Raw genomic sequence first — 26,290 nt, 5'->3', positions numbered from 1 at the left:
ACCATAGTAGGGGATAAAAAGGGAAAACCCCATCTCCAGAACTGAGTGTGTTACTTTCAAATTACTGTAAGTGTATACTCCAGGTTGCAACCCTTATTAAACAAACTAACCTCTGATCAAAGAGGTTTCCTGTGGTCTCTTGTATAACAGGGCAGAATTTCCCTTACAGGTCAAACAGTGTCTCCAGCCTCCCCTCCTTGTCTGACTCTTACCTCTCTAAACTCTGTTACTAGTCAAACATACACCATTCATCAACGGAGAATTGTCCTTTTTCCCCCACTACATCCCTGATGAAGATGATGTCTGTGGAATTCATTTACGGGGTAATTAGAATGTATAAATATAATCAATACAGTATTATTTTTCATTATCATTCATACTAGTATTGTAATGGAAGCCCACTGGGCACACACTGGTTAAATCAATGTTGTTTCCACGTAATTTCAATGAAATTACCTTGAACCAACGTGGAATAGAATTGACGTCTGTGTTGACGTCTTTGAATTGACGTCTGTGTCAAATGGGAGAAGTCATTATCAATATTGACGTAAGGGACTGGTGATTTAAAGCAAAAAACAAGTACTGATTTTCCTGACTATTTTCTCCAAGAGCCTCCACTTCCAAGAGTGCCCAATTATATGGATGAGCAAGCTGCTGGCGTTTTACTCAGAGGATGAATGTGTGTCTCTTGGTAGAATGACCCCTCTGCCTATAAAATGTAGCTGCTATGTGTGTGCTATGTACTTAGCCCCAGCTTTGTATTGACGTAGACCTTGGCTAAATGTACATGTCATGTGTTTCTATGACAGACATCTACCCTACACTTGAATCAACTCTGTTTCCCCAGGAACTTATTTTTTTGATGAATCAGTTTGTTGCATCAAACGAACTAGTAAACCCTTCAACAGGCACAGTATTTTATTTTTTATAGTATTTTTTATGCTACAGTAGATGCAAACATAATAACAGTGTCTATCTTAGCCTTGGACACTTACAAATGCATAGCAGTGGGATTGAATGTGATTCTATTTGACATTTGTTTAAAAGATCCTTGCAGGAAACCGTTTAAGTGAACAAATACCAGGGTATTGTACATTTAACTTGGGGAAAGCTAAACAATGAGATCAGTTGTCTGCTACACCAGCGCCAGGGAACAAGTTACTGAGTTTGTCATCTAAATTGTTCAGGCGAGTGAGACAAAAACAAAGAAAGATAGAAAGAGAGGGGGGCCTGAATGGAAGGTGCCTCTGTTTAATTAGAGGTGGCAAATTAATTAGAGCCAGAATAGGAATTAATTAGCAGTGAAAAGCGTTATAAAGAAAGTGCCATAAGGAGTGACTGGATGTCCCAGCACACACTGGCTGTGAATGAACGTGATCCCATTATTTTGCAATTCAATGTATTTTCCTTTCTGCAACGCTCAACTTTGTGGCAATTAGCCAAAATATCTTTTAAGTAGCCACTGTTGTTTTTTCGTAGTCTTCGACCTGATTTACTCCAGTCAAAGTTGTGTGTGGATCTAAAATGCTCCATCATTTTGGTGTTTTGTTGTTATGTTTTTGTTGTATTTTTGCACTTGCAATAAAAAAAGCTGATGTTTTGAATGCCTCAACTAAAGGTTCGGAAGAAGGTTATGGGGGAGGAAGTAATTTTTTAAGGTCTTACGGATTTCAATGGTTTTTTAAAGCTATTTAGTGCCAAACCCAGTGCTCAAATCTGTCTAATTTGTGGATAGTTTTATAACCACTATATTCGTCCACCAGGTTGTGATTAGTGAAGTGAATAAGCTTCGGTCACAGGTCCGCTGCTCAGCTCTGTCAGTGGGGATCTGGACCTGATGGTAACAAGTGCAGTTCCTCAAGTACACCACACCATACCACTCACCATAACATCATAATGGGTCAATGACTTGGGCCTACCCACACCTTTTTATTGGTGTTCTTGACAGAAGCAGTGGACGACTGTACCGTCTGCCCTTCACAGTGTCACATGATTGGTAGTGACCCTGGTAACTGTGGAGTTGTCACCATGGAGACCAGGAAGAGGTGGTAGGAACAGGGTTAAGCCCCAGAGTATTTACCCAGTCAGCGGGGGAAGAGGAGAGGAAAGGAGATGTAAAGAGGAGAGAAGGGAGGTAAAAAGAGTGGAGGAAAGAGAACAGAGCTGAAGAGAGTGGAAGCAAGACCAGAAGAAAATAGGAGAAAAGGTAAGATTGTGGCACAGGGAGCCAAACCTGGGGTCAATCCTGAATACGTAACATGGTGGATAAGCATCGATTCTTCCAGCAGCCTGTGTGGAGTCATACGCGCTTCTCATCCCATCCATCGACCGGACAGGCCCAATCAATGCTAATGACAGTGAACGTCCAACGCACAACTTATTTTGACACAAACTTCTGATCATAATCCCATACTATGAGATGAAATGTGATGGGAGTTGGGTTGCAAAGGGTCTGAAACTTTTGGTAAATTTCCAGAATTTTTCCAAGGGAATTATTATTATTTTTTCTATTGGAAGGATTTAATCATTTGCAATTATGCCTACTTATGATAAGGTAAAATGTTTATGTTTCTGTCTCCATATGATATGGTAAATATATCCAGTGCAAAAAACATCTACATTTAAATGGTATTAATAGTAATATATTTCCATTAATTCCCATATATTCCCGTTAATTCCCACGGAAAATTTCCACCTCTGAATATTCCCCAAAATGTGCAACCCTAGATGGGAGGTTGTATTGTAAGCATCAACTAGCAAATAGGCCTGTGACTCAGTAAAACAGCGTTGCAGGTTGACTTCCCAATTTGGATTCCCCAGATTACCTGTGTAGATTATCTGTGTAAACTCCTGTGTGTGCTTGATCAAGGTACTTTTTGGGGATGGCCATGGTTAACATTCAACAGTAAACTGTCCCAAACCACTTTGCCTTCGAGAAAGGTGCTGCCAGCCAAACAGCGAGTGGATAATAATAGAGTATATCATAGAGAATATATTTGCACCCATACATCACCGTGAGATAAGGTCGTCTGCTAAGCGTCTGAATAATGATCATAATAATGCGATGCGCTGCGGCTGTTTTTGAAGCTTAAAAGCCAAGAGAGGAGCACATTCTCGTGGGGGATAGGAGGGGGGGCGATATGATCCGTTGGATAGCTTTACCGTCTGCTCAGAGCTGCAAAATGCTGGTTCGCCAACATCCACCCCCCCACCCGCCAATCCCCTCCAACCTGAAAACAATAGCGCCGCGGCTAAATTTAGAGACCCTGTGTTTTGTCTCCTCTCTTCTAAGACACATTTCAGTTGAATGCATTCAGTTGTACAATGGACTAGGTATCCCCCTTTCCCTTTCTCACATTCCCCCTTTCTTCTCACGCTTCCCCCTTTCTCTATACCTCCTTCTCTCACCTCAGATCACACTTGTTTCTCTCTTCCTACCTTCTCTGACTATCTGTTACGGAGCTCTTGTTGTTATTGTTGTCTTCGTACTATTTGCCGGCAGCAAGGCTGTTTTGGGGTCATGTGTGAATGCAAATTGTGTTGATTAGTGTTTTTGATCCCCCGCTCATTCACTGTCCTGTTATTATGCTTCCCGTGTCTTTGTGTGCATCAGCATTTTCACTGTGTGTGCTGCTGTGATAGGATTTGATAGGCTGTGATAGGATGTGTGTGTGCGTGCATGTGCGTGTGCGTGCGTGCGTGCGTGCGTGCGTGTGTGTGTGTTTGTTGCTGGATAACTGTCGATGTACATTGATTTTTGGGCCATGTCATTAGCATTTTGTTTGTCTGCATGAGAGCAGGAGTCAAATAATTGTATGTTCTTAAATGCTGCAGCTTAATTATATATGGTTCTTGGCTATGTTGGTTCGCCACAACACCACAATCTCCTACCCGTCTTCTTTTGTGATCTTCAATTCCACAATACAAAGACACCCCACTCGCCATCTCCTTCTCTTTACTTTCCCCACCAAACCACCCTTGCTCATTCACCCACCAAACCACCCTTGCTCATTCACCCACCAAACCACCCTTGCTCATTCACCCACCAAACCTTCCTGCTTAAAATACCAAAGCTGCAGTTTAGTGTGTGATGTTTACGATGCTATGGTAATAATCAGAATAACAAGCGTGGAGGTGATAGCTGAGTTTGAGCCGCCAGTGTTTGTGACTTCAAACGGCCTGCGTCGTGGGAGAGACGTATGGAAAACGGGCGTCTTATCGCCGCCAGGGGGCTGCTGGGAAGGGAACCCACTGCTCCACTCACACGAGGATCAGAGGACCGAGAGTCAGAATGTTAAAATGTTAAACACTGTTCTATGTTCTGTTCTGTTCTCCACATAGCATGTACATGGCCTGGATTGTTGGTTCATAATTTGGCAGGCTGGGACTGGGGATGTGTTATTTCTGGTTTCCTGTGTGCTCTGGGGAACACTCATTAACTGATTATAAATGAGTTTGAAATCGTTTATTAACCATAACATAACTGTTTACCATTACTATCTACACTGAGTATACAAAACATTAGGAACACCTCCTCTTTCCATGACATAGGCTGACCAGGTGAATTCAGGGGAAAGTTATGATCCCTTTTTGATGTCACCTGTTAAATCCACTTCAATCAGTGTAGATAAAGGGGAGGAGACAGGTTAAAGAAGGATTCTTAAGCCTTGAGACAATTGCGTGTGTGTACCAATCAGAGGGTTAATGGGCAAGACAAAAGATTGAAGTGCCTTTGAACGGAGGATAGGTAGTAGGAAGAACTGCAACACTGCTGGGCTTTTCACACTAAACATTTTTCTGTGTATCAAGAATGGTCCACCACCCAAAGGACATCCAGCCAACTTGACACAACTGTGGGAAGCATTGGAGTCAACATGGGCCAGCATCCCTGTCGAACGCTTTTGACACCTTCTGGAGTCCATGCCACTGCTGTTCTGAGGGCAAACTCAATATTAAGAAGGTGTTTTTAATGTTTTGTACACTCAGTGTATGTGTCATTTTGTTTACGTATTATGTTTGACTCATTAATGCATACCTTTTCTAAATGCAATGGCTGTAGATTGCTGGTGTATATTGATTCAGTGTGCAGTAACCATGTCTTTCTATCTTCTAAAGGCATGGTCAGTAGAACACCTGCACAACAGTATCCATGGCTGCATGTTTTGTGTACTGATTGGTTGGCATATGTGTTTACTTGTTGTGGACAGCAAGTACCAGTGAGTTGGCACAAAGAACCTGGTCTGCTGACGCATATATTGGAAATCAATTCTGTGCATACAAGCCACCGACAGCCCTCTGTAATATGTTACTGCAACTCCCTGGAAAGGAAAATGCATGATTAGAATGCAGATATTAGTCATTATCGTTTTACCTAAACATGCTTGACCAATGACACTACTTATCTTGTGACCTCTTGAGGGTTATTCTGAAAATTTTGCTGACATGAAATTGGCTCAGTGTTTTTCCAATGTAAAGTGAATTGACATTGAATGAATGGATGCATGCCCACGTTCAGAATGCTGACTATTTACAATGGGTTTAGTCAGGTAATTTGCTTTTTCCATGATTTGATCCAAACAATGAGTACGTTTCCTGTAATATAAAGATGTAATGAAAATACTCCCTGTGGTTTAGCTTCTTGTTTTAATAATGTCTCATTCAATCTGTTGATAAGCGATTCCACTCTGCCATGCCCAGTCTTAACATTAGCTATGGTGAAGACGTAATACTTCCCGTCCCATTTGGGTACTGCAAGACTAAGACTGCTGATACTCTTCCCGCTAAAATGAACTTCTCTCACAGAGCTTCCTTTCTTATCTCTATGCAAAGTGGAAGGATTTAAAGGGGCCTTTCGTCTTTTGTCTGTGACGACGGTTATATCTATGATGTCAGATGGGATTCAGTGCTATTGTTGAAGAGGGATGTGATAATGCCAGTGTAACACATAAGAAATCGTTCAGATGTAATTTCCACCTTAAAACAGTGTTAGCAGTCACACAGGGGTAACAAGATCTACGCTTCCTGTGTCTAATTGAGATCATTTACCTTCATGGAACGAGTTACTGCTTCTTATTGCAGCCACAACCACCTGTATCTTAAAAATGTATTATATCCACTAGGGCTGAGAAATACCAGGGTCCTCACGAAAATATATTCTCACGATACTTAGGTTCCAATTCTATATGTAATTGCGATTCGATGTTCCAAACATATTGCTCACCATATGTCTCCTGCAGAGGGACAAGAGAGAGCCATGAGAAGGCAAGTTTGATCAGTCATGGAAATAAAAGTGCTGAAAACGAATTTGCTCCATATTTAAAAAGAAGATGGAGAAAGCTATTAAGGAAAAATACTGGAGTTTTTGTGCAGTTACAGCCAACTAGCGCAAATATAATATTGCGATATTGTCAAAACAATACGATATGAAATATCGTCAACAATAATATTGTTAACTGTATCTATTTTTCCCCCATCACCAATATCCACAATTATTGATTTCAATTAACTCATGCTAGTGCCCAGAGCTGCCGTAGTTAGATACAGTATCAAAATCCTGACAATGCTGCAACAGTTACAGTCAAGCTTTGAATTCTAGTTGTGTTTTTCAGTTCCGTCATGCCATGAAAGGATGAGCTCTTGGAGGACGCCGGGCCCCCCATCGGCCCTCCCGGTTGAGATGTCTCCCCAATTACTGTGGTGCTGGTGAGGACGGCATACACCTGGCTGGTGTCTCAGCGAGTTTTCCCTAGTCTTCATCATCGGTACCCAGAGTACATTAGAGGTGGTGAGAGGCTAGCAGGGCAGAGGTGGAGGGTTGGAGAGAAGCGGTTTTAGAGCCACACTGCGCCACTCCACACGGGGCCTCTCTCTCTCTCTCACACACAGGCTGGCAAGTGATAAAACACAACAATAAAGCCCTGTGCCATGTTAGTCCTGAGAACGCATGTCATGGCCTCCCCATGTAGACATAATAATAATAATAATAGTAATAATAAATGTTAAGTGCTTTTCACGACACCCAAAGGTTCTGAGTTCCAGAGCTGGGGCGCTGTACTGCTAAAAGCCTGTTTTCCCATGGAGCGGAGCCTGGTAGGAGAGATGGTGAGGAGGCCAGTGTCAGAGGAGCGCGGTGAACATGTGGTGCATGAGGTCAGTAAGGTATGTGGGCACCAGTCCATTGAGTGCTTTGTAGGTGAGCATGAGTAATTTGAAGATGATCTTGTATTGAACTGGGAGCCGTTGGAGTTTGACAAGAGTGGGGGTGATGTGGTCCAATGTCTGGTGTGTGTGAGTACTCGTGCAGTTTCATTTTTAGCATGTACCCAGTGTTTTGGCTGGGAGTCCGTAGAGAACGACGTTGCAGTAGTCCAGGCATGATAAAACAAAGGGCGTGAATGAGGGTTTCAGCGGTGGGTTCAGTGAAAGAGGGTCTGAGTTGTAAATGTTTTTCAGGTAGAAGAACGCTGACTCTGGGATGTTCCGGATGTGGGGTTCAAATGAGAGTGGCTGTGTAGTTGAAGTGTGGATGCTGCAGCCGTTGATTGTCATGTTGAGTTGACCCCGTTTTTGATGAGAGAGTTGGGGACCATGAGCATGATCTCTGTTTTGTTGTTGTTCAGTTTTAAAAAGTTCTAAATAACATGTCCTTTATCACTCTGTATCTCTTTGTAACGCTCGTCGTTGTAAGGAATAGTGAACCAAAGCGCAGCGTGGTAAGTGTTCATGATTTTATTTAAGATCAAAAACACTTGAACAAATTAACAAAACGAAAGCGAACAGTTCTGTCAGTTAAACAGATACTAAACAGAAAATAACTACCCACAAAACCCAAACGAAAAAGGACAACTTATATATGATCCCCAATCAGAGACAACGATAGACAGCTGCCTCTGATTGGGAACCACACCAACATAGAAATAAAGAAACTAGAAGGCCCACCCTAGTCACACCCTGGCCTAACCAAAATATAGAATAAAAACCTCTCTATGGCGAGGGCGTGACAGTATCCCCCCCAAAGGTGCAGACTCCGGCCGCAAAACCTGACTCTAAAGGGGAGGGTCCGAGTGGGCATCCCTTCACGGCGGCGGCTCTGGTGCGGGACATAGACCCCACTCCGCCCGCAGATCCCTCCGCTTTGGTGGCGGCCCTGGTGCATGGACCTTCACTGGAGGAACCGGGCCGCAGATCATCGCCAGAGGAACCAGACCACCGATCATCGCCGGAGGCTCCGGACTGGGGACCGTCGCTGAAGGCTCCGGGCTGGGGACCGTCGCTGAAGGCTCCGGGCTGGGGACCGTCGCTGAAGGCTCCGGGCTGGGGACCGTCGCTGAAGGCTCCGGGCTGGGGACCGTCGCTGAAGGCTCCGGGCTGGGGACCGTCGCTGAAGGCTCCGGGCTGGGGACCGTCGCTGGAGGCTCCGGGCTGGGGACCGTCGCTGGAGGCTCCGGGCTGGGGACCGTCGCTGGAGGCTCCGGACTGGGGACCGTCGCTGGAGGCTCCGGACTGGGGACCGTCGCTGAAGGCTCCGGACTAGGGACCGTCGCTGGAGGTTCCGGAGTGTGGCCCGTCGTTGGAGGTTCCGGACTGTGGCCCGTCGTTGGAGGTTCCGGACTGTGAAACGTTGCGGGAAGCTCTGGACTGTGAAACGTTGCGGGAAGCTCTGGACTGGGAACAGTCGCCGGAAGCTCTGGACTGGGAACAGTCGCCGGAAGCTCTGGACTGGGAACAGTCGCCGGAAGCTCTGGGCTGGGAACAGTCGCCGGAAGCTCTGGACTGGGAACAGTCGCCGGAAGCTCTGGGCTGGGAACTGTCGCCGGAAGCTCTGGCCTGGGAACTGTCGCCGGAAGCTCTGGGCTGGGAACTGTCGCCGGAAGTTCTGAACTGGGAAATGTCGCCGGAAGCTCTGGACTGGGAACTGTCGCCGGAAGCTCTGGACTGGGAACTGTCGCCGGAAGCTCTGGACTGGGAACTGTCGCCGGAAGCTCTGGACTGGGAACTGTCGCCGGAAGCTCTGGACTGGGAACTGTCGCCGGAAGCTCTGGACTGGGAACTGTCGCCGGAAGCTCTGGACTGGGAGCTGTTGACGGAAGTTCTGGACTGGAGGCTTGATGCGAGGGACCGGTACCGGTGGCACCGGGCTGATGACACACACCTCAGGGTGAGTGCGGGTAAGAGACACAGGACATACTGGACTTTGGATGCGCACTGGAGGCCTGATGCGTCGGACCTGTACAGGTGGCACCGGGCTGATGACACGTACCTCAGGGCGAGTGCGGAGAGGAGGCACACGACGTACTGGACTGTGGATGGGCACTGGAGGCCTGATGCGTGGGACCGGTACAGGTGGCACCGGGCTGATGACACGCACCTCAGGGCGAGTGCGGAGAGGAGGCACAGGACGTACTGGACTGTGGATGCGCACTGGAGGCCTGATGCGTGGGACCGGTACAGGTGGCACCGGGCTGATGACACGCACCTCAGGGCGAGTGCGGAGAGCAGGCACAGGACGTACTGGACTGTGGAGGCGCACTGGAGACCTGATGCATGGGAGCGGTACAGGTGGCACCGGGCTGATGACACGCACCTCAGGGCGAGTGCGGAGAGCAGGCACAGGACGTACTGGACTGTGGAAGCGTACTGGAGGTCTAGAGCGCAGAGCTGGCACCACTCATCCTGGCTGGATACCCCCCTTAGCCCGGCAAGTGCGGGGAGCTGGAACAGGCCGCACTGGGCTTTGCTGTTGAACCGGGGACACCGTGCGTAGAGCTCGCACAGGATAACCTGGGCCAAAGAGACGCACCGGAGACCAGGAACGCTGAGCCGGCACAATCCGTCCTGGCTGAATGCCCACTCTAGCACGGCCACTGCGGGGAGCTTGCACAGAGCGCACTGGGCTGTGGATGCGCACTGAAGGCATGGTGCGCAGAACCGGATAGCCTGGTTCTTGACCGGTCACTCACTCCCCATGGTAAGCACGAGGAGTTGGCTCAGGTCTGAACTCTGACTCTGCCACTTTCCTCGTGTGCCCCCCCCCCCCCCCCCCCCCCCCCCAAAAAAAATATTTTGGGATCTGCCTCTCGGGTTTCCGTGCTAGCCGTGTCCCCTCGTATCGTCGCTGTTCCTCCTTCGCTGTTTCCACCTGTTTCCATTGCAGGGTCTTGTCCCCTGCCAAAACCTCCTCCCAGGTCCAGGATGTCCTCCACTCTCTTTTCTCCCGGGTCCAGGATCCCTGCTCCTCTTGAACACACTGCTTGGTCCTTTTTTGGTGGGTAGTTCTGTAACGCTCGTCATTGTAAGGAATAGTGGACCAAAGTGCAGCGTGGTAAGTGTTCATGATTTTACTTAAGATCAAAAACAATCAAACAAAGTAACAAAACGAAAGTGAACAGTTCTGTCAGGTAAACAGATACTAAACAGAAAATAACTACCCACAAGACCCAAACGAAAAAGGACAACTTATATATGATCCCCAATCAGAGACAACGATAGACAGCTGCCTCTGATTGGGAACCACACCAACATAGAAATAAAAAAACTAGAATGCCCACCCTAGTCACACCCTGGCCTAACCAAAATAGAGAATAAAAACCTCTCTATGGCCAGGGTGTGACACTCTCTCTCACTCCCTGTACTGTATGTCACTCACTTTCTCCAGGCTTTCTCAGACTGTCCCCTCTCCTTCCATCTTACTATTAATACCGCTCTCTTTACCCATTTCTATTTGTCTTCCTATAACTGTTTTTCCCTCCATCTTTGTTTGCTCTCTGGCAATAGGTGTGCTGTGTGCTGTGTGCTGTGTCAGTCTCTAAGACTGAAGGATTTTGCCGTGTGTGTGAACCTGCCTCCAGTGCCTTGGAGCGAGTGCATCTGTTGTGCTCAGGAACTATAAAGAGAATAATTGATACATTAAGGGAGATGGAGAGATAAAAAACAGGGGGGGTTAATTGTGTTGGACGGGTTGGGGGGTGTTGTTAATGGAGGGGGTGTGGAGGGGGAGAAAATAGATAGGAAAATAGGAAAAGAAGGGTAGAAAGAAGGTGGAGGGAGAAAAGGTGGAGAGAGAATCATCGAATCAAATCAAATCAAATGTATTTATATAGCCCTTCTTACATCAGCTGATATCTCAAAGTGCTGTACAGAAACCCAGCCTAAAACCCCAAACAGCAAGCAATGCAGGTGTAGAAGCACGGTGGCTAGGAAAAACTCCCTAGAAAGGCCAAAACCTAGAAAGAAACCTAGAGAGGAACCAGGCTATGAGGGGTGGCCAGTCCTCTTCTGGCTGTGCCGGGTGGAGATTATAACAGAATATGGCCAAGATGTTCAAATGTTCATAAATTACCAGCATGGTCAAATAATAATAATCACAGTAGTTGTCGAGGGTGCAGCAAGTCAGCACCTCAGGAGTAAATGTCAGTTGGCTTTTCGTAGCCGATCATTAAGAGTATCTCTACCGCTCCTGCAGTCTCTAGAGAGTTGAAAACAGCAGGTCTGTGACAGGTAGCACGTCCGGTGAACAGGTCAGGGTTCCATAGCCGCAGGCAGAACAGTTGAAACTGGAGCAGCAGCACGGCCAGGTGGACTGGGGCCAGCAAGGAGTCATCATGCCAGGTAGTCCTGAGGCATGGTCCTAGGGCTCAGGTCCTCCGAGAGAGAGAAAGAAAGAGAGAAAGAGAGAATTAGAAAGAGCATACTTAAATTCACACAGGACACCGGATAAGACAGGAGAAGTACTCCAGATATAACAAACTGACCCTAGCCCCCCGACACATAAACTACTGCAGCATAAATACTGGAGGCTGAGACAGGAGGGGTCAGGAGACACTGTGACCCAATCCAATGATACCCCCAGACAGGGCCAAACAGGAAGGATATAACCCCACCCACTTTGCCAAAGCACAGCCCCCACACCACTAGAGGGATAACTTCAACCACCAACTTACCATCCTGAGACAAGGCAGAGTATAGCCCACAAAGATCTCCGCCACGGCACAACCCAAGGGGGGGGGGGCGCCTACCCAGACGATAGAAGAGGTGGAGAGAGAAGGTGGAGAGAAAAGAGATGGAGAGAGAAGGTGGAGAGAGAAGAGGTGGAGAGAGGGTGGAGAGAGAAGAGGTGTGAGTCCAATCATGACAGAGGGAGAGGATAGTGAAATGGGTGAAGCGCAAAGGCTCATTGCGGTAGTGATTTCCTGTGCGTGTTTGGCAGCAGGCATCACTACTCAGTCACATTGTTTCTTATCTTTTGGCAACACTTGAGAGGCTCCTCTCTGGCCTGTGAAAAAATATTTGAATTTGAAATTGGGTTCTGAGAGGAAAAGGTTCTGAGAGGAAAAGGTTCTGAGAGGAAAAGGGAGGAAATGAAGGAATGTGTAGAAGGAGTGAGAAAGGATCTCCCGTATATCCCCCCACCCCAACCCCCTCCCACCCAACACACACACATAGTGAGGTCCACACGTTTCGACATATAGCCATACAGTACACACCATACCTTGTACATACACTGTATATGTTGCTGTTATTGTGTATCTAGACAGGCAGACATGAACAATCATTTACTACTTCTGTTTCTCTGAAAACTGTAAGCGGATCTTTAACTCTCGGCTCAGAAAGTGTTTTAGAGGAGGGTCCAAAATCTGATTGACAGTAATCTGCATTCTCTCTTCCACATTCAGCTTTAATAAGTCTCAACAAGAGCTTGTTGTTACCCAGAGTGGAATATTTGCTTTAAAAAATTGGGACGGTATGCAAACAGGGAGCCATCTTAAAAGCATTTCTCTGTTGAACATCAGTGCTTCCACACTTGACAATGCTGTCATGTTGTAGGGTTTCAGTTAGCCGTGGACTGAGTTCAACTGAAGGAGCGTCCTACTAACGTAAAGAGCTGGAGGAGCTGGAGGGAGCACAGCTTCTACACAGTACTTCACATGTCAAGTGGGACTTCCGTGTCCCACGCCATCACTAATCCAACAGCCCTCTGCCAGGATCCTATGGGAGCCAGAGTGGACATCAGTTATCTGGCTGAGTGGAGATACACCTGGATTGTCTATGACGTCACATGACTTAATGGGGGTCTCTAGCATGATTCTCACTGGAAAGATTGATAAAATATGAGGTCAAGAGATTCCATGGAATGAAAAGGATTGGCATTATTCCATTAGAGGAAATGATCTGTTTAGAGAGAGATAGAAAGATAGATTGAGACCAACAGGCATAGATATCAGAGAGGCTAAATGTGGAGCATTGTGTGTGTGTCTCTCTCTGGGGGGGGGGGGGGGGGGGGGGGGGCTGTGTCTTTTTGCTGAGGTGGGGGAATTCAGGGAGACACCCAGAAACAAATGGGAGCTGTCACCCAGCATATGATGCTGCCTCTGCTGTTTACCAAGGATGGGAAGAGATGGATGGTGAGGACATTAAGGCATTCTCTCTCTCTCTCTACCCTCTCTCTCTAAATCATTATATTTCTCTTCCTCCATCTCGTTCCTTTATATCACTCTGTGTATTGTTAGAATAGGTAGGTTGAGGGTTTCAGGTCAAGTTGGTTATTTTCTGTGTCACACCCACTTGATAGCTAACAACTCTCTGTATCTTACTTGTGAGTGTATTTCCATGTACTCTACATTCACATTTTACATTTTAGTTATTTACTGCAGCAGGCACTCTTATCCAGAGCGACTTACAATAAGAGCATTCAACCAAGGGAGGTGAAACAACCTCATAACACAAACATCGCAAGTAAGATTATAGTAACAAAGGCTAAAATAAGAAAGTACAGTTAAAAAATTCAAAAGACACCAAGTTCAAAATGTCAAAGTATACAAAGAGCAATATTAAACAAAATAAGTTAAATCCGATGTTTGAAAGGAAAGGATGAAGATGAAGCAAAGTTGTAGGTTTGTGTCCACCGCCACATGTGTTGTGGATTGTAGCACCCTGTTCGTTAGGGGTCATATACTCTCACATTAACTTAGCTTATAGGCTTAGCAGAACACAGTCATATTACAAAGCACTAGAGACAAAGCACTGAAAGAAAAACAAACTGGAAATATGCCCTTAAGTAAGCTTTCACACAGAACTTAACAAGATATATGTAATGTCATCAGAGACGATGAAGGTCATTTAGATGGTTGGGAAGTTGATGTTATTGATGATTTCGAGGATCTTTACAGGATGGAATAAGACAGTAGTAAAGGAGTAGTTAATCATGAATAAGAGAGAAGTCATACTCATCCTGGCAGAGAGTCACAGGTAGACAGAGACAGACATGGGCATAGCTCCTGTTTGTCACACGCCCTGATAGCCACACGCCCCCAGAACCAGACGGCACTTGGACTGATCCTATTTGTGTGTCTAAAGGTCAGTGCTGTCTCCACCGTAAGGCTGACCTAGATACGATTGGGCCTTACGCATGTGTGTCAGCGTGCGCTTGTGTGTGTGTGTGTGTGTGTGTGTGTGTGTGTGTGTGTGTGTGTGTGTGTGCACGTGCGTGCGTGCGTGCGTGTGCAACTTGCATGTGTGTCTGTATAATCTTGTTTAACATTGTGTTTCAGGCAAAAGTAAGAGAACCGACTCACAAATTGCAGAGCGCCTGACCTACATTGCTCTCAGTAGCTGCTTAAGCAGACACACACATTCAAGTACACACTTGCAAATCTCAGACATGCTCAACAGTTTAATAATGATGCCAGTTTCAGAGAAATCCACCCGTCGTATTAAGACTGTGGATTAGATGCTCTGTAAGCCCTCTCACCAGGCTCCTGATCTTTTGGGTGGTTTAATGTATGCGTTATAATCTCAGCACACATGCACACATGTACAGAGAGACACACACATACATACAAACACAGATGTAGGATCTTCATCTGATCACTCTGTTGCAAGAGAACATTCCTGCAAAGCAAGAAATGTAAAACTTGCAGTGTATTTGAGGTTTAAAAAGTCTTCTGAAGTTTGTAATTTCCACTTTGAAATGTCAGACTTGATTTTCCCTTGTATCAACCTCTACAAAAATGCCCGTTAATTATAATACACATAATAATTCACATTTCCTGTTGCTGCAGGATTATTTCCCTGCTGTAGCAAACTGACTCAAGTTAAGATCCTACATCTGTAGAGACTTGCAGAAACATAAACACACAGCCCACCTATGAATGTGTCATTCCTGCCGACTCTCAGCAGTAATTAGAAGCCAGGGAGACAGCCAGGTAGTGGAGGTTATAATGGGCCGGGGCTATTTTCGTTTCCTCTGTCTGTCACGTTAACAATGCCGTCAGCCCGTCAAGCACTGCAGTCAGGTCGAGGTGGAATTAAAATGTTCCTGCCCCCGTCTTCCCCATTCCACCTTCCTCTCCCAACCCATCTACCCCCCCCCCCTCCCCACTCCACCTCACATGTTATCTCCCTTCCTTCTACCACTGTCCCCTTGTTCTCTCTCTCTCTCTTTCTCTCTGCGTGGAATTGAAATGACATGGCGTCAGCATTTACATTGCATGTACTGTCAGTATCTTTGAAGACAGTAACACGATGCACTCTAGTAGTTTAGAGGAGGCAAGATGATGACGAATTTGTATCTGTGGTGGGGATAGTAGAGGTGTTCTCTCAATTGGTGTAGGGGGGAGACTTTAACCAGTCTGTAGCAGCACAATCAGTTTATATCAATGAAAATAAAGTAGCACACTCTAAATATGCTCCCAACAATTCAATGGGTACACCTAACCAATGTTTCGGCATGCAGTGCCTTCTTCAGTTCATATCAATCCATACATCTCAAGCTGGATATGAGAATTAGGTATAAGCTTCCAAACAGAGTAGGCCTCGCTCCGGCATTGCAGGGATATTTCAGCATGATATTTGCCACTTTAAACTGTTTCTGTCATTTTAAGCCAGATGATATTGACCCTGAGGCTATCTGCCTGTCATTCTCCCAAAAGGGACTTGAACAGATTCAGCACAACAAGAATAATCTTAAACCCCTTTCTCACCCAGATTACATTTCACACTCTCATCATCATCAGCGGAGGTGGCATATTTCTTGTCAGACATAACGACAGCTTGCACACGCTACAACAAAGCAGAACATCAACGCTGTCAATGTCACCCCCATAAGGAACATGAAGGCTCACACGTCAACTCCAGCTGCAGCCTCCCATCTCCTCCCTGTGTGTGCGTGTGCATATGTTGTAGACATACTGGCGTGCATTGACGTCACTCTCAGAGGGGCTTTGAGGCCCCCCACCGATTCCACCCAATCGCATCAAAGCTCCTGGAGATTCACTTTTGGCTGCTTCACGGCGTGTTGTCTCGGCCCAGCCTCGTGGTGCTGAGAAGATCTGGGGCTGGATTTAGTGTGTGTATGTGAGTGTGAATTTGCATACAGGGAGACACAGTGGTCATGTAAGAACTTGTGCATGCAGTGTGTGTGAGCATGTCACCTGAAGAGGTAAGGAGCTGTTAGAGAGAGAGTGAAAGATTGAAGGAGTTGTGAGAGAGGGAGGTGAGAGATGGAAAGTAGAGCAATAGAATGGGAGAGGGTAGTTGAGGAACTGAGAGGAAAGGGGAGAGAGGAGCGTTAGCAAGATATTGTGATGAGAGAGAGAGGGAGGGATGGAGGGGGAGATACTGTAGAGACGGAGAGGGCTGAAGAAGCTGACAGCTCAGCCCTATTTTCTATGTTTCATGTCACTGAGTTAATCAGGTGTCTCCTCTAGCAGGTTAGTCCTCTGAGAGTTTTATTCACAGGGCTCAGGCAACACGGACTTCAAACCCAACCAGACTACCGCCACACCTTCCACCCTACTGTATGTGTGTATGTATGAATGCACTTACACTAGTGAGCACTGGTATACTTTTAAGAATAATTTAGTCGTACAGGACTCTGAGGTTCAGCGTGGGCTTCGATAGCTTTAGTCAATGGTGATTGTGTAATACTTGTGAGGGTGTCATCTCTCCGATGCTATAGCTGTGATATCTATTCACAATGAATGAATATTGGCCTCAAATGCCTACACAGTATATATTTTTATCTTGATATCCATACACCCCCATGTGCCTGTCAGCTAGTCTTGAAGGCCCCTCTAATTGGCCCATACATACGTCTTTGTGTGTGTATGCTCTGCTCTGCTTTGTGCTGTACCCCACAGTTGTCTCCCAAACATCGTCACCCTCCAGTGACTCACTTTCAGAGCGCTACAAATTAATCATCCATCATCTCACTGCGCCGTTTGTATGTATGTATGCATGTAGGTAGGTGAATTCTTGATTCAGTTTTTTCACATCAACCGCTTGTTGACAATGTTGTACCACATCCACAGTTGGGTATCATAAGCGTTGCATAACCTTAATGTAACCTAGAAGCTATACTATAAAGGGTTTTCTTAAATAACCAGTCAATGGCTGCCAAAGAGGACAGAGTCCTCTAGATGGTGAGTTATCCTGCACTTTTTTAGGTTTGGTCTTTAAGTCATTGACACTGGAGAGCATGTCGGGTTATGTCTGTGACCAGTGAGTTATTTCTTTCTGCATTGCAATGTCCATCATCTGGTAAAGGCTAACATATGTTATGATTGATGGGGTGGATTGTCACCTTGGTATAAAGGGTCGGGAGACAGGCGCAGGAATGCGTAACAGTTTTTAAAGATTTACCCAAATTACGGCGTGCCATGTAAAGGCACGGGGACGAAGACCATACAAACACGTATACCAAACGCAGGGTTGAGACCCAAACAAAATAGTGTGGAGAACCTTGAATAAATACACAAGTGCACAATGATACCACACGGGACGAGACCCGTAATCATCTGCTCAATACAAGCGGCACAAAATCCAAAACAACAAAGCATAGGTACTCTCACGACCAACGGACATTGTAGCAATAATCGACAAGACCATGGTGAACAAAGTGCACACTAATACAATACTAATCAAGGAAATGGGGACCAGGTGTGTGTAATGACACAGTTCCGGAGGGATCCGTGACATGGATTGGGCATTAACTCATAACTTATTTTCTTCAGTACACAATACTTAAATAGATGCTACAAGCAAGGATCTCATAGTGGAAATACATACTTTCTTTTAAAGGTCAGCACTTTCTGGGGTTTTGTTGATTTCATACTTTTTTCATAGGAAATGTCCAAACAATCTCACACAATGGACATGTTCAGCTTGAAACACCCTCAGCATGTGTCCTTTAAAATACAATTCAACATAACATTAATTTTAATGGATCCACATACCATGCCATGTCTTTATGTCATCATGTAAATCATATTCCATGGGAATGTACTGGTAGAATCAGTGTTGTTTCAATGTAGTTTGTCAACGTATTGTGACATGGAATCAACGTGGAAAATACTGTTTTCATCTAAGCATTGAAATGAGGGTAAAATTTAAACTTAAATACATTGACTTGGAGGGAAACTGCACCCGCTGATTTGGCCTTGCTCCTCAAGAAATGCTGGCGGTCATGACAGAAGTCAAACATGAGTTGGTTTTGGGGGTGTGGTTTGATGTGGGTGTTTCTTGGGTGTCTCCTTTCCACCACCAAGACACACCCATCTGTCAGGACTTTGGTCGCAGCTGTTCCCCCCACTCAATCCCAACAAACAAACCTCCTGCAGGTTGAGTTCAATAACTACAGGCAGATGTATGGTGAGATGAAGGAAGCTTTGAATAGGTCAGTAGCCTACAGAGTAAGTGTTTTTCTAACTTTCATATTTAGTAACAGGTACATGTAGAATAAACAACTCTTGATATAGTACCATTGAAGCAGTGTTCTGCTAATATAACAATATGCACATTTCATCTTTCATTGTCATTCCCAGCCAACACAGATACCGTGCCTATCGGCATTTTGTCTGGTGGTAATGTGGCCACCTAATGTGGCAAACATGTCAGAGTGGTCATACCTTCCTGTGTGGTGTCCCGTATACAACAGGAATTCCCTGATCCTGGTGCAGAATACACAGGGTGTCTCCCTCCTCATATTGACTGATACCATTACATTCAATCATTAAAAAAAGACAATACATGTAAAAGTTGTCTCTAGTAAAATGTTAATTCCGAGTGCCAGGTCTCTCTCCATTCAGAGACATCAGCATCAAGCCTGTCTGTCAGTCTGGATTTCACCACATCATCTTGCAAGTCTCTATGTGCTTGCTCCATACATGTTTTTGTGAACACATACACACATTGACCTATCCTGACATCAGTAATAGAACAGTGACAATCTGACACACAAAGAGGTACTATGTTGAAGTTTGAACAGGTCAGATAAAACCTACACAATTATGGTCTCCACATCCTCACATCAGAGTTGAGGCAGAGTTCATCAGTGACACATGGAATGAAAAGGGGGTTGCTATTACTGGACATTTGTGCTGTACTGTGTGACCCCTCTTTCTTCAAGCAGTTTTGTTATGACTTTAACTACGCTAGTACTAATATAGAGATAAGACCTAGGTTCCATCAGGTGGGGCCTATATAGGTAAGTAGCAGTAATAGACAAGGTGGTGTTTACAGGTATCATGTTGGCCTACAGGACACTATGTGTATTACCATGAGTCAGTATGCCCATGAACAATGCAGAGGGACGATATACCAGAACATATACCACAAGACTATATGTACCATGTATAGAATAATGCGGTGGATCCACCTAATAAGCATAAACACATTAAAGGTTATAACTGGGTTATTGTGAAACTATATGATACACCCACACAATGGCAAACACAATTACCTTGTTCCTCCATGTTAGTGGAATTTATTCAAACTAAAGATAATGGTCAAAAATAAATTAGAATGTAAAAGTAAAAAATGTAAGGATATAGCAATTATCACAAAGGACAATGAACACATTAAAAAATCAACAGTATTTCAAATGTACAACCATATATAATATATGGATGAAACTCTGTAAACAGGTGAAACCGGGGGAACACGTACTGTAGCTAATATTACTTTCTAGAACCCTAGAAAGTTGAAGCTAGTTCAAAACTGGTAGAAATATTCTTAAAAGATAGCGAACTTAAAAAACATTTTATAGCAGTATTTCTGATTGTATTCTCAACTCACCATCACATCAATTAGCCTGAAGCTAATTGGCTAGGGCTCCTGTGCTACCACTGAAGCCCACTCCTGGGCTACAAGACCCGGACCCATTTACTGCCGGTACGGAGCACGGAACCCCGCCTATCCTCTACGACTGGAATACCGACATAATCTGCCCGGGGACTCCAACAGGCCCCTCAGGCGTGACGCCCGCTGAAGGCCCATTCTGCTAACCTACTAGGCCTGTTAGCTACCTAGAGCTACCTGGAACCCTACTAATTCCACGACTGGTCTATCGACGTCACTGCACGAAGAGGCAAAAACAGACTTCCCCCCCATCGCGACGTCCCCCAAAGGCTAACTGCTAGCTTATCTTGCAGCTAGCGCAGCCAGGAAGCTAGCACCAGTTAGCAAACACAATTCTACAATTCACAACCTCTCTTTCGCCATCGCCATCCGGCTTGGATTCTCTGTCGACACGACCACGTCTGGTTTGCAGATGTGCCCTCAACCGGTGCCCTCAACCTGCCTCCGTCTGAGCAGACCCCCTCCGTCTGAGCAGACCACCCCCCCGGGCTACTAACTTTAAACGCGTGCTAGCTTAGTGGAGGCCTCACTACTCCATCTACGGCTGCCCCCTGGACACTATGATCACTTGGCTACATAGCTGATGCCTGCTTGACTGTCCATTAATTCACGGTACTCCATTCTGTTTATTTGTGTTTTATCTGTCGGCTCTGTGCCTTAACTCAGGATCTGTGTGTAGTTAATCCGACCCTCTCTGCCCAGTCGTCGCCATTTTTACCTTCTGTTGCTGTGTTAGCTGACTAGCTGCTGTTATTTCACCTGCTGTTTCAGCTAGCTCTCCCAATCATGACCTGCAATCACTTTATGCCTTATTGTATGTCTCTCTCTAATATCAATATGCCTTACATACTGTTGTTCAGGCTAGTTATCATTGTTTTGGTTTGCAATGGACCCCGTAGTTCCACTCTCCGTACCTCTGATACCTCCTTTGTCCCACCCCCCACACATGCGGTGACCTCACCCATTGAGACCAGCATGTCCAGAGATACAACCTCTCTTATCATCACCCAGTGCCTGGGCTTGCCTCCGCTGTACCCGTGCCCCACCATACCCTGGTCTGCACATTATGCCCAGAATCTATTCTACCACGCCCATAAATCTGCTCCTTTTATTCCGTGTCCCCAACGCTCTAGGCGACCAGTTTTGATAGCCTTTAGCCGCACCCTCATCCTACTACTCCTCTGTTCCTCGGGTGATGTGGAGATAAACCCAGGCCCTGCATGTCCCCAGTCACCCTCATTTGTTGACTTCTGTGATCGAAAAAGCCTTGGCCTCATGCATGTCAACATCAGAAGCCTCCTCCCCAAGTTTGCCTTACTCACCGCTTTAGCACACTCTGCCAACCCTGATGTCCTTGCCGTGTCTGAATCCTGGCTTAGGAAGGCCACCAAAAACTCTGAGATTTCCATACCCAACTATAACACTTTCCGTCAAGATAGAACTGCCAAAGGGGGAGGAGTTGCAATCTACTGCAGAGATAGCCTGCAAAGTTCTGTCATACTTTCCAAGTCTATGCCCAAAACAGTTCGAACTTCTAATTTTAAAAATTAATCTCTCCAGAAATAAGTCTCTCACTGTTGCCGCCTGCTACGGACCCCCCTCAGCTCCCAGCTGTGCCCTGGACACCATCTGTGAATTGATCGCTCCCCATCTAGCTTCAGAGTTTGTTCTGTTAGGTGACCTAAACTGGGATATGCTTAACACCCCGGCAGTCCTACAATCTAAGCTTGATGCCCTCAATCTCACACAAATCATCAAGGAACCCACCAGGTACAACCCTAAATCCGTAAACATGGGCACCCTAATAGACATTATCCTGACCAACTTGCCCTCCAAATACACCTCTGCTGTCTTCAATCAAGATCTCAGCGATCACTGCCTCATTGCCTGTATCCGCCACGGGTCCACGGTCAAACGACCACCCCTCATCACTGTCAAACGCTCCCTGAAACACTTCTGCGAGCAGGCCTTTCTAATCGACCTGGCCCGGGTACCCTGGAAGGATATTGACCTCATCCCGTCAGTTGAGGATGCCTGGTCATTCTTTAAAAGTTACTTCCTCACCATATTAGACAAGCATGCTCCGTTCAAAAAATGCAGAACCAAGAACAGATATAGCCCTTGGTTCACTCCAGACCTGACTGCCCTCGACCAGCACAAAAACATCCTGTGGCGAACTGCAATAGCATCGAAGAGCCCCCGTGATATGCAACTGTTCAGGGAAGTCAGGAACCAATACACGCAGTCAGTCAGGAAAGCAAAGGCCAGCTTTTTCAAGCAGAAATTTGCATCCTGTAGCTCTAACTCCAAAAAGTTCTGGGATACTGTAAAGTCCATGGAAAACAAGAGCACCTCCTCCCAGCTGCCCACTGCACTGAGGCTAGATAACACGGTCACCACTGATAAGTCCGTGATAATCGAAAACTTCAACAAACATTTCTCAATGGCTGGCCATGCCTTCCACCTGGCGACTCCAACCTTGGCCAACAGCCCCGCCCCCCCCGCTGCTACTCGCCCAAGCCTCCCCAGCTTCTCCTTTACCCATATCCAGACAGCAGATGTTCTGAAAGAGCTGGAAAACCTGGACCCATACAAATCAGCTGGGCTTGACAATCTGGGCCCCCTATTTCTGAAACTGTCCGGTGCCATTGTCGCACCCCCTATTACCAGCCTGTTCAACCTCTCCTTCGTATCATCTGAGATCCCCAAGGATTGGAAAGCTGCCGCTGTCATCCCCCTCTTCAAAGGGGGAGACACCCTGGACCCAAACTGTTACAGACCTATATCCATCCTGCCCTGCCTAGCTAAGGTCTTCGAAAGCCAAGTCAACAAACAGATCACTGACCATCTCGAATCCCACCGTACCTTCTCCGCTGTGCAATCCGGTTTCCGAGCCGGTCACGGGTGCACCTCAGCCACGCTCAAGGTACTAAACGATATCATAACCGCCATCGATAAAAGACATTACTGTGCAGCCGTCTTCATCGACCTGGCCAAGGCTTTCGACTCTGTCAATCACCATATTCTTATCGGCAGACTCAATAGCCTCGGTTTTTCTAATGACTGCCTTGCCTGGTTCACCAACTACTTTGCAGACAGAGTTCAGTGTGTCAAATCGGAGGGCATGTTGTCCGGTCCTCTGGCAGTCTCTATGGGGGTACCACAGGGTTCAATTCTCGGGCCGACTCTTTTCTCTGTATACATCAATGATGTTGCTCTTGCTGCGGGCGATTCCCTGATCTACCTCTACGCAGACGACACCATTCTGTATACTTCCGGCCCTTCCCTGGACACTGTGCTATCTAACCTCCAAACGAGCTTCAATGCCATACAACACTCCTTCCGTGGCCTCCAACTGCTCTTAAACGCTAGTAAAACCAAATGCATGCTTTTCAACCGTTCGCTGCCTGCACCCGCACGCCCGACTAGCATCACCACCCTGGACGGTTCCGACCTAGAATATGTGGACATCTATAAGTACCTAGGTGTCTGGCTAGACTGCAAACTCTCCTTCCAGACTCATATCAAACATCTCCAATCCAAAATCAAATCTAGAGTCGGCTTTTTATTCCGGAACAAAGCCTCCTTCACTCACGCCGCCAAACTTACACTAGTAAAACTGACTATCCTACCGATCCTCGACTTCGGCGATGTCATCTACAAAATAGCTTCCAATACTCTACTCAGCAAACTGGATGCAGTTTATCACAGTGCCATCCGTTTTGTTACTAAAGCACCTTATACGACCCACCACTGCGACCTGTATGCCCTAGTCGGCTGGCCCTCGCTACATGTTCGTCGTCAGACCCACTGGCTCCAGGTCATCTACAAGGCTATGCTAGGCAAAGTGCCGCATTATCTCAGTTCACTGGTCACGATGGCTACACCCACCCGTAGCGCGCGCTCCAGCAGGTGTATCTCACTGATCATCCCTAAAGCCAAAACCTCATTTGGACGCCTTTCCTTCCAGTTCTCTGCTGCCTGCGACTGGAACGAATTGCAAAAATCTCTGAAGTTGGAGACTTTTATCTCCCTCAACAACTTTAAAAATCTGCTATCCGAGCAGCTAACCGATCGCTGCAGCTGTACATAGTCCATCTGTAAACTACCCACCCAATTTACCTACCTCACCCCCATACTGCTTTTATTTATTTACTTTTCTGTTCTTTTGCACACCAGTATCTCTTCTTGCACATGATCATCTGATGATTTATCACTCCAGTGTTAATCTGCTAAATTGTAATTATTCAATTTATTGCCTACCTCATGCCTTTTGCACACATTGTATATAGATTCTCTTTTTTCTACCATGTTATTGACTTGTCTATTGTTTACTCCATGTGTAACTCTGTGTTGTTGTCTGTTCACACTGCTATGCTTTATCTTGGCCAGGTCGCAGTTGCAAATGAGAACTTGTTCTCAACTAGCCTACCTGGTTAAATAAAGGTGAAATAAAAAAAATATATATATATATACCTAAAAATAAAAATATAAAAATATATGCTATGACAGTCAATTGCAAATTAGTCTGACATAATTTATCTTACAGTATCTCACCACCACTAATGAGATGAGCGTGCTTGATACATGTCACGTCAGAGCTTCTCAAAGTTAGGGGGTGTGATCGACAGTGCACATCTCTCCTCTCACATCCAACCTGGATCGATATTTGTTTTTAATGCAGACAAGAGCACTGAATCAGCGTACCATGAGTTTCAATGCTCTGAGGAAGACGGCACAGTATTCCCTTTGAGTCAGGAACCAGAACTCCTCCATAGTGAACTGTGTATGGGTGGTCTGCAGCATTCGGTCACATGACAGCTCGATCAGCTGTTCGATTTCCCTTACCTCCATGTCAACTGAAGCAGGAACACAGTCAAACGGATTTTGCTAATTCAGTCACTCACCTGTAGATTTTTTTTGTATTTTCCCTGCATGCTTGAATTCAGTTTATTCAGTTTCCCAAATACCTTCTGTCTGTTACATAGACAAGAAGACACATTTTCTTTTAATTACACAGAATGTCAACAGTCAGTCTTTTACATCCATAGCCAATGACAACAGTTCCTCTCTCAAAAACCAACAAGCCTCGGTGTGAAATAGAATATTGTCATGCTCTGATCCCATATCTCCACATAGTTTTGCGAACAGGAGTGCGCAATGTAGTTCACAATCAAAGTTCTGTGCTCAGCTCTTTTGCCACCAGTTGCTTCCGGTGTATCCATTATAGGTCAGTGGGTGTGTCATACAATGTGTTCATATGGCAGAGGGAGACACATTCATAACTATAGTGCAGAGACCTGCCCGCTGTCCCGCGATAGATGGAGTCAAATCTGTGGATAAGCCCACCATTCGATCCCATGGAATCTATATTTTCGTAAATATAGCCATGCAGCACACTGAACATCCCCTGTGTTGTTTCATGCTCGGGAATCGTGAGACAGAACAATGTGTCCTCGTGAATAGTATCACCCAACATGTAGCAAACAAAAGTCAATACATGGGCATCGCTGCCCTCACGTCTAACGTCCATTTGGAGAACATAAGCTGGGGAGTTTATGAGTTTTTCAGTCAGTGTCCTCTTGATTGCTAGCTATAGCATCAATTCTTACTTTCACAGTGTTTCTGACAAAGGTATTGATGTGAGTTTCTGTGCCTCTGCCTCCCCTTACATTTATTTATTTTATTTTATTTTAATTTTCTCCCATTTTCTCCCCAATTTTCGTGGTATCCAATCGCTAGTAATTACTATCTTGTCTCATCGCTACAACTCCCGTACGGGCTCGGGAGAGACGAAGGTCGAAAGCCATGCGTCCTCCGAAGCACCACCCAACTAAGCCGCACTGCTTCTTAACACAGCGTGCCTCCAACCCGGAAGCCAGCCGCACCAATGTGTCGGAGGAAACACCGTGTACCTGGCCCCCTTGGTTAGCGCGCACTGCGCCCGGCCCGCCACAGGAGTCGCTGGAGCGCGATGAGACAAGGATATCCCTACCGGCCAAACCCTCCCTAACCCGGACGACGCTATGCCAATTGTGCGTCGCCCCACGGACCTCCCGGTCGCGGCCGGCTGCGACAGAGCCTGGGCGCGAACCCAGAGACTCTGGTCACATTGTTTTAACCATATCAAATGCGGCCGGTAATATCAAAGTCTCTG

The sequence above is a fragment of the Salvelinus fontinalis genome, chromosome 2 (genome assembly GCF_029448725.1).
Source record: "Salvelinus fontinalis isolate EN_2023a chromosome 2, ASM2944872v1, whole genome shotgun sequence".
In the NCBI taxonomy this organism is placed as follows: Eukaryota; Metazoa; Chordata; class Actinopteri; order Salmoniformes; family Salmonidae; genus Salvelinus; species Salvelinus fontinalis.
This window is presented reverse-complemented; position numbering follows the sequence as displayed.